Source organism: Zalophus californianus, chromosome 3 (assembly GCF_009762305.2).
Source record: "Zalophus californianus isolate mZalCal1 chromosome 3, mZalCal1.pri.v2, whole genome shotgun sequence".
Classification (NCBI taxonomy): Eukaryota; Metazoa; Chordata; class Mammalia; order Carnivora; family Otariidae; genus Zalophus; species Zalophus californianus.
Genome location: NC_045597.1, coordinates 110,382,111 through 110,395,521, shown reverse-complemented (window position 1 = coordinate 110,395,521; position 13,411 = coordinate 110,382,111). Strand labels below are relative to the sequence as shown.

General features: G+C 39.7%; 1 protein-coding gene across 8 annotated transcripts in view; it reads left to right on the top strand.

The window, feature by feature from the left end:
- Positions 1-13,411, top strand: part of GTDC1 (glycosyltransferase like domain containing 1) — a 478,402-nt gene that overhangs the window by 307,246 nt on the left and 157,745 nt on the right. The window lies entirely within an intron of this gene.

The window sequence follows — 13,411 nt, the reverse complement described above, 5'->3', positions numbered from 1 at the left end:
GAGTTTTGAGCTCTCATTGAAAATCATTTTCCTCTTAAGTTTGAAGTGATGTTCTATTGGTTTCTACTTTCTGAACTTCCTGTTGAGAAGTTCGATTCCTGTCTATTTCTGATCGCTTGCATGTGACTATCCCTGTTCACTCTCCCAAAAGACGTTAGACTTTCTTTTTCACCCCTGGTATTCTGAAATTCCATAATTCTTGGATTGGATTTTTGTTCCTTTCTTATGCTGGTCACTCATTCCCTTTAGCAGAAAGAATTTTCTTATGTTGTTTCTTTGATTTTCTCCCCCATGATTTTCCTCATCTTCACTTTCTTCAACTCCTATTCGTCAGTATTGAAATTTAGATGGGCCTCATTTTGTTATTGCTTCTCTTACTTTATTTTTTTCAGTTTTGGTTTTCTGCTTTCTGTAAAATTTTCTCAACTTTATCTTCCAATTCTTCTAATGATTCTTTTTCAGTTACAGTATTTTTATTTGCAAGCACTCTTCTTTGTTCTTGAATGTCCTTTGTTATTGCATTCCGTTTTTTTCACCATGAATGCAAAAATCTTATTTTATCACTGTGGATATTATAGGAAATTTTTTTTAAGTTTTCTTCTACTCTTCCTTCTGTCTTAGTTTCTTTCAAGTTCCTTTTCTGTACTTGGTTGCTTTGTCTTATTTCATTTGAAGAGTTTTCCTCAAATGTCTGATGCTCCCTGGCTCTCCATTCATATTTGAGAGTGAGACCCTGAAAAAGTGAGTCCTTTTTCTAGAATGAGCAAACACGGATTCACTTGTTTTGCTGTGGCATCCCCACATGTCATTGGCAACAGGTCAGTCCAGTGAGTTTCCAGAGAAAGGCTCCTCTTTTCGCCTGGATGGGGAATCTATTGCTGTCTGAGAGCCAAATGGTTTGGGAAGGGCACTAGAGAAGCATCACCAATAAATGGGCATTCTTTCACTTAATTTCCATCACCCTGCCTTCAGCCTTACCTGGTCTGTGGGGTTCAGCCCTTCTGGTGAGGAGCCTCCTTTCTGTTGTTGAAGTGAGGAGTGGGAGGTGGGGGGAGAGGGGAGACAGGAGGTAGATGCCTGGCTGCACTGGGCTCTGGGAAGTTATCAGAGAGGTTTGTGCTCACTTCATACAGAATTGCTACCAGTTCTGTTTTCAATTCTGCTCTGCATCTGCCAGAGGTACCTGGCATGTCTGATACCTGAGCCTTTGGAGTTTGTCTGGAACAAATGAGCTGCTGCTTCTTGGCTAACATCGCATGCACAAGCAAAATCATCTGCAGGCATAGACATGTTCTGCCTCCTCCTCTGTGCTCAAACACCACTCATCCGTCTGCTTTCCATCTTCTGAAATTTAGTTGACATTTCTTTCCTATTGTCATCTTTCTCAGTTTTCCTCTTTGTCCTTGAACGTCTATGCCTGTTTTTAAAAAATTCCCATACCATTATTTTAGTGGAGATTCAAAAGGCAAGAGTGATTTAAAATTGGTATTTGCTCTGCTCTGCTATCCCCAATCCATTCTTCACACTGCAGCAGAGTGTTTATTCAGCCCCAATCTGCCTGTAAACTTCTCAAATGGCCACAAACAGCTTCCCTTAGATTATTAAGGACAGGAAAGCCTTCCCCTGGTTATACCTTGGGCCTCATTTTTGTCCCATCCCCCCCCACACACTTCACTCCTCTTCACTCCCAATCGACACCCAGAGCATATTTTTTGCTTTTTATGCCTGAACCATGTTTTCTCCCCAGACCCTTTGCACATGCTATTATTCTTAGCACAGCCCACCTCTCACTACCACAGTTGGCTAACTTCCAATCACCACCACAGTGTTGGCTGAAAGATCACCTTCTCTAGACAGCCTTCCTTGGTGCTAGTCCTGTCTCCAGGACTTGGTTCTCATCATTCTAACACCTATTCTTCCCTGATCGGAGCACCTACCACATCGTGTGGTCCATGAGTGCAACTTGGCTATTTGCTCGGCATATACTAAGCACTCCAATTTTTGTTTAATGGTGATTGAATGGTTTTTTTCTCTGAACCTTTTTCAGTCAGTATTTTCACTGAGTATTTAAGGCCTTTCTTTGCTGTCAAGCCTTGGTTATAGTCTAATAATAGCCCAGTGGTTTACCTATCTGTTTCCAAACTTAGAAATACTGGAAAGTATAGAAAACCTGAAGTAAATGGGAGTGTTTGTACACTCACTTTGTACACTTGGAGGCTTCATTTCAGATGTAATATTAACAAACCTGTATCTTCTAATATCAGTTCAGAATAAAATCAGTTTCTGTGGCTTAACAATTAGACAGCAATAGAATCAGAACTTGAAGTGAATCAGTACTTAGTGCCATAGCATTTAATGTGGTGGCGGAAAAGAAAAAAAAGGCGGGTTGTGCTAGAAGTTGGATTTGCTGGTAATTTTGATTTATTCAAGTTGTGGATGGGCAAATGAAAAAGGAAAAAAAAAAAGACTGGATTTTTTTGATGCCCATGTGTTCATGCTTCAGAGACCTGAAAACTGATGTTTTAAATTTCTTGGTTTTACTTTCTTGGTCTGTGCAGCTTTAAGAAGGGAAAAAATGGAAACACTCAATTAGAAAAATGAAAAGAATAAAAGACAAGGAAAAGTGAAAGGTAAGAGAAAAGTACCATAGGAAACAAATAATAGAAAGGGAGGAATATATTTGATTTATAACATTAGGCCTTTTTGTAATTAATGTGCCTCTAGGAATGAGTACAAATCTTTGATTAGTACACAAATGAAAATAAGGTAACATATTAAAATGCCTGCCTTAAATAAATGGCTAAAGTGTAACTGGTAAGAGTTGACAAGAAAAACATATTTAAAAAAAAAGCATGAGTGTTGGGGCACCTGGGTGGCTCAGTCGTTAAGTGTCTGCCTTCAGCTCAGGTCATGATCCCAGGGTTCTAGGATCGAGCCCCACATGGGGCTCCCTGCTCAGTGGAAAGTCTGCTTCTCCTTCCCCCACTCCCCCTGCTTGTGTTCCCTCTCTCGCTGTCTCTCTCTCTGTGTCAAAAAATAAATAAAATCTTAAAAAAAAAAAAAGCATGAATCTGGTTCAGAAAATAGGTTTTTTCTATGAAATAGCAGTGGAGCAGCATATCTCTTTAGTAATCATGACAACATAATGATGATAATCTTCACTGTTATTATCAATAATAAAAAACAGTAGTATTTACTGACTTCTTACTATGTGCCAAGCAGCATGGAAAACATCATTCTGCAAGGCAGCCTTAATATTACCCCATTTTACAGATGGAATGACCTATATTTAAAGAAGAAAACACGTTCCCCAGTCAACTAGTAAGTGGCAGAGCCCTGAATTTGAAACCAGACAATGTGCCTAGAGCCCTGCTGACCCAGTGTGCCCTTTCGCCTGTGAATAAGGACTGTAAGATAATCAGTACATTTAATAGAATGTTTTGATCCTTATTCTTCTAGAGAAGTCTACAACTGGCGGTATTCTCATTGATCAGATGAGAAAACCCAGGTTTAGAGAGATTGTGACTCTTCACCACCAAACAAATCTTTAAGAAAAATATCTTTCCCAAAACTCCATTCTCTATTCATTTTTCTTTTTTTTTAAAGATTTTTATTTGAGAGAGGGAGAGAGCGAGCGAGAGAGAGCAAGTGGGGTGAGGGGCAGAGGGAGAAGCAGACTCCTCGCTGAGCAGGGAGCCCGATGCAGGGCTTGATCCTGGGACATCAGGATCATGACCTGAGCTGAAGGCAGACGCTCAACCAACTGAGCCACCCAGGCGCCCCTCTATTCTTTTTTCTTAATTCTTAATAAACAAGTACCATTTTGTGCTTCACAATAAAATTCACAGACATTTCCTCCTCTTTATCCAAATTCTTTTATCAGTTTTGATAGTCAGCTCTCTCTTCTTCGACAGTATTCTCTTGTTGTCACTGCCTGTCAACATAAATATGGTGCCTCCTACTCCATTGGTTTCCTGACGTGTTGACCCTCTCTCCTTTTTCCACAGCAGTATCTATTTGTATTGGTCATCTCAGGCTGCCAAAAAAAAAAAAAAAAAAAAGGTACCTTGGAGTGGGTGGTTTAAACAACAGATATGTATTCTTCTCACAGTTCTGGTAGCTGGACACCTGAGAACAGGGTGCCATTATGGTTGGTTTTGAGTAGGGCTCTCTTCCTGGCTTGCAGAGAGCTGCCTTGTGGCTACATGTCTTCACATGTGGCGGTGGAAAGGAGGAGGGGAAGGAGAGAGACAGAGAGAGATCTCTTCTGCTTCTTAGAAGGCAGCAGTCCTATCGGATTAGGGCCCATTATGACTTTGTCTAAACCTTGTTACCTCCTAAAGATCCTATCTCCAGACATAGTCACATTAAGGGTTAGGGTTTCAACCTATGAATTTTGAGGGAACACCATCCGGCCCATAGCACCAATAAAATGATGTCATGCTCTAAGGGAGAGTTTCCAATTAGAAACACTGCCATAGGGGGATTCGTATATTTATTTGGAAAGAAGAAAGCAATCCTTTCTTTACTGTCAACACCTTTTCCCATCCTGCTTTCAACTTCCAAATAATGGCTTCTCAAAAAAAAAAATCATGGAATAGAACGTGATTAGAGATCATTTTTAGAGTTTCCTTTGATGCTTTACTGATGCTATAGAAGACCTGGGATTCCCAGACTAGTGAGAACATTTACTCGCCAACAAGGTAAATCCTAGCAAAGGAGCTTGCTGAGTCTAGGTACATGTGAAACAGCTACTTCCTCCTACTTGAAAAAGATTACTTCAGATCCACAGTTTTCATTTTTATATACAATCAGTAAATTAACTAAGGTGAAAGGATAGAAGATTTTACAGTTTTGCTTCTGAGTTATTAATGAAATAAATGATGAGCAAGTTATTAAGATTGAATTGAAAAATTAGATCATTTTAGTAATAGAATCAGTAAACAATTTAGCTTAACGGTGATGTGGATAATTTACAACTTCAGGGGCTAAGAGACCAAAATAAGTCGGCATAAAATGTTACTACATGTACGCCAGAGGCTTTGTCACTACAGATATGATATGGGAGGAGCTTCAATGTTGAATGACTATTTGTGGATTGATTACAGTTTCTCATTCACTGACTAACTAGGAAATTTGATGTTATCCAAGATGGCCTTAGGGCTAACTCCTTAAGTCCGGGTGTCAACCTGACTGAGCAAAGGCATGGGAAGTTTACTTAGATTTACTCAGCTCCTCCACAGGGCACAGTTCTCTTTTAATCCTCTCAAGAAATTTGCAGTAACAGACACTATCCCATTTTATAGATTAGGAAACTGAGGTTCAGAGAAATTAAGTGATTTGAATAAATCCATAGTCACGTTAGGGGTTAGGGTTTCAATACAGGAAGTGCCTTTGTACTGATACAGCCTGGATTAACCTCTATTCAACATGTCCATTGCTTGAGTGGAGTTCCTTAAGGTGCTTCACAGAGATTTCTCTGCACCTGTCCTCCCAAAACCATCTTTTGCACAGGTTTCCTGTGGTTTTGAAATGATCCCATTTACGACAAGTTCCCTTGAGTTAAGGTACTGCCCCTTTTGAAGGGTGCAACACATTAAGCATGGAAGATGAGACATTGCGGGAATTTAAGATTAGTTTCTAATAAGACCAACAATGGAGAGCAGGGCATGGTTCAGGGCGGGATCCAAGGTGGGGCTTAGTTTCAACATAGAGTCTACAAGGAGACACGTGGTAGGTGTGGGGGACAGGAGGGGGGCGCGGGCAATCAGAAAGTAGTATAAACATCTTAAGGAATTAACCACCAGTGGGTGGTTAATACTTGAAACGGAGGTAGGAGAATAAAGATTCCCTGTTTGCAGTTTAGCCTACAGCTCTGCCTAACTGTGTTGCATTGCTATAGTAAACCTTGTGTACACTAGAGGGTTTTATTGTTCTGAGAGAACTCTTATTTTGGGAGGAGTGGAGCTCCTGAGAAGTAAGCATGCATATGCTCGCAAGACTGGCTCTGGATTTGATGAACATTTGTTCTGTCAACATGCAAGGTAGCTTTTCGTCTCTCTCATACATTTGTAAGGACCTTAAATTTTCGGTGAGAGGAGTATATTTATTCTAAAGGGGTGTTATAAAATTGCACAAGACAAACTGCTCGTGCTAGTAGGCAGTTAAATTAGCAATGTATACAATCCAAAACACTCTGAAATCAAGAGAGAATGGGGGCTTGAGGCATAATTGTTTAAGTTAAATAATACTGGGGTGCCTGGGTGGCTCAGTCGGTTAAGTGTCTGCTTTTGGCTCAGGTCATGATCCCAGGGTCCTAGAATCGAGCCCTGCATCAGGCTCCCTGCTCAGTGGGGAGCCTGCTTCTCCGTCTCCCTCTGCCTGCCGCTTCCCCTGCTTGTGCACTCTCTCTCTCTCTCTCTGACAGATAAATAAATAAAGTCTTTTAAAAAAAGTTTAAAAATAAAAGTTAAATGATACCACATAAGCCATATTGTCAGAAGAGGTCATATAAACAAATGGTATAAGTAAGGTATGTAGGAAGTGTTAGATTTTCAGAAAAGTGGTGGTGGGAAAGGAAAAGAAAAAGGAATAGACTCATGAGCACAGGACCATCTTTTCCTAGGATAGCCATACATCCCAACCATTGAAGGGACAGCCTTCAGAATATGGTGGCCCTCAAGCAGGGGAGGAAGCTGTAGCTTGTCTTTTGGGTGGCCTTTAGGGGAAAGTGCTGTCGTCCCTAAGGGTGTCCTCTCTGGGGCCAGGCACAGCTAAGGAGGCCAGTCTGATAACCACAAATTTGCTTTCAGTCTCAGCATGCATTTCTCAGGCTAGTAAGTAGGGTTTGCTTGTTCATTTTGACTGCAGCTCGTGTCTCTAGATTCTGTTTTTCTATCTTCTCACAAAACAGATTCTTCATAGTTGCAGTGAGTACCCTTGCCCCGTGCCCTTCGCTGTCAATATTGCGTGTCGGCTTTGCAAGTTTGTACCACGGGAGATGAAATTTGGTTCAGGCACCAAACACTGAACATCTGAACAATGTGGCCTAAGCAGCCACAGTGGTGTTGGATGGTTGTTCCCCCAAAGCATTTGTGCTATGTGCGTGAGGATTATGATGGACTCGTCTGTGATTTGAATTTGTTCATATTTTGTTCCGCCAGGAGTTTCTTATTGAAACAGCCTCCATAGACATGTGCCATCTATTTTATGAGTATTAGCCCTTAGCCATCTCCAGGAAAGAAGAGCAGCCATCCTACAACCAACCAACCAAGCCTAAGTCTGTCTTTCTGTTTAATGTTGTGGTCTCCCAACATCTAGTTTTAATTATGATGGATTTCCTTGCTTGTGATTCTTTTATTTAGTGAAGATAGTGTGGCAAGAGATACAGGGGTGTGTGTATGTGTACACATGAGAATGCTAGATCAAGATTTTTACTTTTATAGTTTATAGTTTTATATAAATCTGCTTACCATATAAGTGATATATTGGTCACATGTGGGCTAGCATGATTTTTTAATTATCTTTGATATTTGCTTATGTGGCTAAATTCTAAAAATGTTAATTTTGTAATTAATTTCCAGCACATTGTTTGGAAACAGTGAATAGTTTTTGTTATAAATCACCCAAGAACTTAGATCCCTACGCTGCCTGGATATGTCTTCCCAGTTGGTTTTGGAAAAGTTATTTATCTTTGATTCCTATTTCCTTTCTCTCCAATTCTCAATATGGTTTGTATCCAAGAATCCACAAAAATGGCTGTGATAAAATCAAATGATATTTTTTTCTGCTGTTATCCATATTAGCCTGGAACCATATCTCCTGTCACTTTTTTTCACAGATTCTCCTCATTTCTTTCAAACTTCCTTTTGTCTACTGATATGTGGCCTTTGTTCCTGGCCTTTGGTTTGAGTTTCATCATTTTCATGTGTGAATGCATTTCCCCGCTCCTTCTGCCATGTCTGCCATATAAAATATGCCGCCCCCTAGCTTGCCTTTCAGACTCTAGCTATGCATCTCCTAGGGTCTCCAGTAGTGTTTCTCCGAATATCCTTTGTTGAATATTAATTCTTAAAATGCATCCTTGGGGGTGGAGGAGTCCTTGTTTCATTAAGTGTTAAGTGTGAGAAATTATAAACGTAATAATATTCCTATTATGTAATAGGTGCTCAATAAATATTTTTTTAATAAACAAAAGAATGAATGAGTGGACATATTTCTAGTATCCACTAGCATGTACTTTGGGAAGTTCTTTAGCGAAGAAATGTTTCGCTCTGTTTAATCCAGCATTTACCAAACATGTTTTCTCACAAAACCATCTCTAGTGTTGCACAAAACGCACCTTGTTAAAACTTCAGCCTAAGCCATACAATGCCATGGCCATACCACTCTCCCTCCCTCAAATCCAAGCTATGTGGAGAGGGGCTGAGCTTCATCAGCTCCCTCTTCTTGCCTGCCCCACACGCAGGCCACTTTCCTTATTTCAGTTGCTAACATGTACCTCCTTCTGCCTTGGCTCAAATCTGGAATCATCTTTGACCAGTTATGCTGTCTTTCTCTTTAATCATCTGCTAATTTGCATCATTTTTCATGTTCTGTCTTCCAAATCTGTTTTGAAAAGCGAGACCATTGATAATCTCTGTCTCGTGGACTCTTATCTATGGATATTTATGAGATTCTATAGGTTGAACTCATTATATTAAGTACTTTTTATTGAAATCTCTCAAAAAAATTTGTAAGCAGTATAGCATACATTTCAGTCATGCTATTCTCTTCAACAACACATCAATCAATATTAATATCCTAAGTTTACTTGACTTGCTTTATTTTATCACCTTCCTTTTGACTACCTCTATTAGTCAACTAAACATACTCTAGCCTCTCAACTTTAGCAGAAATAAGCTAAGGTACCTAGAGCATTTCCTGCACTTGCATTCAGTCTTAACATCATTTAAAGCGACTCTGAAATCTAGTCTTTCCAGATTGATCTGAATAAGGCCATTTCTATAGGTCCAGCTCTAGGTGTATGTGTTTGGATGTGGGGGTGGCAAGAAGCAAGCAAATTTAGGTCTAGAAAGTACATACACCAGCTGTGTCTTTGAACATTACCCAACATTGTACTGGGATTTTGTGGCAGTGCCTCTGGAACCATGTTGGTGGACAGACGTGGTGAGGAAGGAAGGACCTTTGTGAGGAGAGGAAGTGGAAGAGAGGCTCTACTTCCGTTTCTCAGATTGGCAATTGGTGGGGAAAAAAGTAGAGGGGAGGGCCCCATGGCTAATAACAGATTGCAAGTGATTACAGTAATCAGAATATTTCTAAAACTAAAAACAGCTTCTGATAGAGCTGAGAGACTCAGAGGGAAAGAGGTTCTGTGAGTTAGGTGGACAGTAGCATTGCTTTAAGAAAAATTGGGGGGTTATTAAAAGGCAAATCTGGCTTAAGCTCTACAAGGCAGCTCACTGGTTTTCTTCTAGCTCTTTTCTTTCTTTCACTCCTTATCTCAGGACTTTTTCTCTTCTCATTAACACCTCCACCAGAGTTGGAGCTCGGGAAGAGAAAGGAAGTGTTCAGACATGTGCCTATTTGCATACTCACTCTCTTGAGCTAATGCCAGGACGGCACATTCTGTCCAGTTCTATAGAAAAGCCAGTTTCACCCCATCAGTTAAGGTATTATTTTCTTTTTTAGCATAGAACCATTTATTGCCAAGCTTCTCTTAACTGTACATTACAAATAGCGTCTGATTAAGAATGTTCTGGATGGGTTAATTAGTGTGGTGGCTATTATTAAGCAAACTGCTTGTTAGTATTATGCCTATTTGATCTTGGTATTGATGTGAAGTAATTGACCATAGAGCTACATTTAGAAAAGCTGGAATAAAGTTTTTTGATTTCTATTATGGCAATAAATTGTTTATATTAAACATGTCTATGAAAATATGAGTTTCATGGCACAGAGAATCAGAATAGACTCTGTGTGGGATGGTAGATGAGGATTGTTTTGTTTTGTTTTGTTTTTTAGAAATATTAATACATTTGTCCAGCTTGCTTCACAACCAGCTCTGCTAGAACAAAGTAGTAAAAAATTATTTCACCTTACTACTGCAGAGTATATAAAGAGTAAAGTGATTTTAACTTAACCCCACCACCTGAAAGACATATTTCCTTTGTGATTTAGCTAACTGCCTGAATACTTATCTAGGTAACAATCACTATATATAAACAGACTATTAAAGAAAAATATGGGAAGTTATTCTAAGCAAGGAAAGCATAGCATGTAACCACCTTCTTTCAAATACCGGATTATTATCTATATTATTTATTGGTATTTTGTCCAGTCCTATTATTAAGTTTCCCTCACTATAGCATTTCCATAGGGAATTTATTCTGTGAGCTAATAAATTATACCATCAGGGAGTTTTTCTTGAAATTCAGCTTAAATTTTCCCATTCTTAATTTCATCTCATTACTTCTAGTTATACCCCCTTGTACCCGGCTAAATAATTATTCTCTTTCCTTGGAGACTCCTATTATGTACCCCTCTACTTGTCACTTAACCAGGCTATTCATATTTAGTTCCTTTAATCTGTCCTCATAAATCAATTCTTCCATTGCCTTAATCATTATTATTGCTCTTCTAAGAACTCTCTAATTTTCAGACTTATACAGTTACAGGTGCCCTGGATGAAACCAGCATTCACACGACCCTCTGTCCCCACAGACTTGGTGTCTTCCTTCTCTTTACAACACACTCCATAACAAAGTGGCATCAGTTTGCTAGTCAACTCAGCACAGGCTTCTCTGGTCAACCTCTAGACAATCTCAACAGTGTTTTCCATGTGTCCTACTTGCATTCAGGACTTTTTTTTTTCAATTTCATAACATTAGTAAGCTGAGTTTTTGTTTACTGTCTATGTTCTGCCTCTTTCCATGTCCCCACTGACCACCACCGATCAAGTCAGCCATCCACAACATGTGTTAACAGGAGATCCTGTTCATCCTTGACAACATTTAGAAGCAGGCCTAGCACCTTGCCCACAGCGAAATGCCCTGTCATTTACCAATTCCTATTGTTTACAACCCTTTAGCCAGTCTCCCATCCCTTTTAATTTGCAATTTTGCTCACATGCTAGCCAGTGTAAATGGATTTTAAGAGTAAGATGGGTCATGATACTGTTTTCCAAGATAAAGTTATGTTTCAGTGCCCGCTGATTTTTTTTTTTAATTGTCAATCCTTCCTGCACTAAATTTGTAATTTTTGTTAAAATCCGCTTTAAGCTTGCCTAGCATCCTTTATCCAACATAAACAAATAGGTTTCTTCACTTGCTTTATTGTTGTTTTCCAGATACGTACAGATGTTCCTTCTCTTACTATTTGTCTCACTTGTTTAAAATTTAAGATATTGTTGGGATGCCTGGCTGGCTCAGTCAGTGGAGCATGCGACTTTTGATCTTGGGGTTGTGAGTTGAGCCCCACGTTAGGTGTAGAGATTACTTAAAAATAAAATCTTAAAAAAAAAGTTAAGATATTGTCATGTTTTGTTGGCTTTTTTTGTTTTGTTTTTTTTTGGGTTTTGGTGTTCGTTTTTTTTTTTTTACTTTTGTGGTGATCAATGGGAACTTTTTCAATGATTTTTTTTTTTTTTTAGTTCCTTAGAATCTCCTCAGTGTTTTGAATTTGTTTCAGGAAGAAAGTTGGTTAGTTCGCATGATAATTTTAGACCAGTGAGATATGAAGCTATAATCTGCATATGCCCAAGTTTCTTTATTTTTAAAATCAAGAATTAATGTATTATTATATTAGGGTATACCAAAGTAGTTAGCACCATTTTTGTGTTTTATCTATCTCTATACAATCGTGTATTTATTACTTGGGAGGGTGCTTATATAGAAGGTGATTTCTCTCAAAGGGCTTTATGAGACAAGCACAGATGCCCCCCAGACAAGTTTATGATTCTGTAACGTACACAGCACACTTCAGCCAAGGACTTTGTTTCCAGCTCACAGCAGAACCCGCCGTATCCCTTAGTGTTGCCCATCAGTCCTTGCCTTCAGACCTAATGAACGTCCTCGGCCCCTCTCCCCTGTTCTGGTCCCTCAGCACCCTTCTTATACTTACCTTCACCTCTGCTCACCTCATGTGAAATAAATGGCCTCGTCTAATGCTTTGGTGACACACCATAGATTGCACACCTGCCACCTGAAACTTTTTTCCAGCTTCACTTGTCTCTCCTTCCTTCAGCTTTGTAAGAAAGCTTGGTCTGTTCTCTTTTATAAGGCCTACTTGCTTTCCCCCATTCCAAGAATCCTACATGCTATGCTGTCCTCCTGCTTCTGACTTGTAAGACTTTTCTGTTTCTTCAGGAGCCAGTTCCCTTCCCTAGCAAGTGTCCCCAAGTAAACACCCAAGTGAATACCCCTATATACAGGTGCCCCATTAAGGAAAACAGACCTTGCTTCCCCATTCTCCTCTCAGTCTATCTTTCTCTGCCTCTCCCTCTGTGATGGGCACACTGTAACCCTCAGGCTGATTTCAGCCTGCACTCTCCACAGGATCTACCCTTCGAGTAGCAAGTGATCCAAATGCTCATTTTATCTGGTGCTCTGGTACCTCTACAATGCTTAACAGCCCCTTTTTTATGCATTTTTAAGGTTTCTTGATTCCTTTCTTAGACATTATTTTGAGGCTCTTAACTCACTTCAATAGGGTGATATTATTCTCTCAGATTCTCTTTTTACTTTTCCAGATGTTCCTTATTGCTCTCCTTCCATGATTCTTCTTCCTTACCTACATCTTAAATGCGTATAGTCTCCATTTCTTCACTTACTCAACCATCCAGGGAAGGGGTGAAGTCTCAAGATGGGCCTCAGGGACTCTGAGAAAGCACTTGTTGTCTGGCCTCAGTCTACCTCTCTAGACCTCCCATTTTGGGACCTGGCCCCAGCCTCTTTGAATTGCTTGCTATTCCCTGAAGAGTTATGTTCTTTCCCAACCTTCTCCTTGGATCACAACATTCTCTCAGTCTAGAACTTCCCCTTCTCTGCCTTTAAAGTCCCTCAACTAAAACCATCTTTAAGCCTTTACTGATCCCCAAGTCACAATTAATCTCTAGTTCTGTTTTAAAAGTTGGAATGTTCATTCTTTTTGCTTTCCACCACAGGTTAGTTGGGTGTTCATGTCTGTTCTAAGCACTACTGGTTTGCTCCCCAGTAGATGGTGAGCTTCTTGATTTCATTTTATTTAGATGCTTCTAGCAATAAGTAACAGATACCAAACTCTGTATGGCAAAGCGTTATGGGAAGACAGGGAAGAAATGACATTGAAAAAATATCTTTCAAGAAATATTCTCGAGGTCAATTTAATAAAAATGTGTGTACAGGTGCCCAGGCATACAGAACAGTCATGTGAG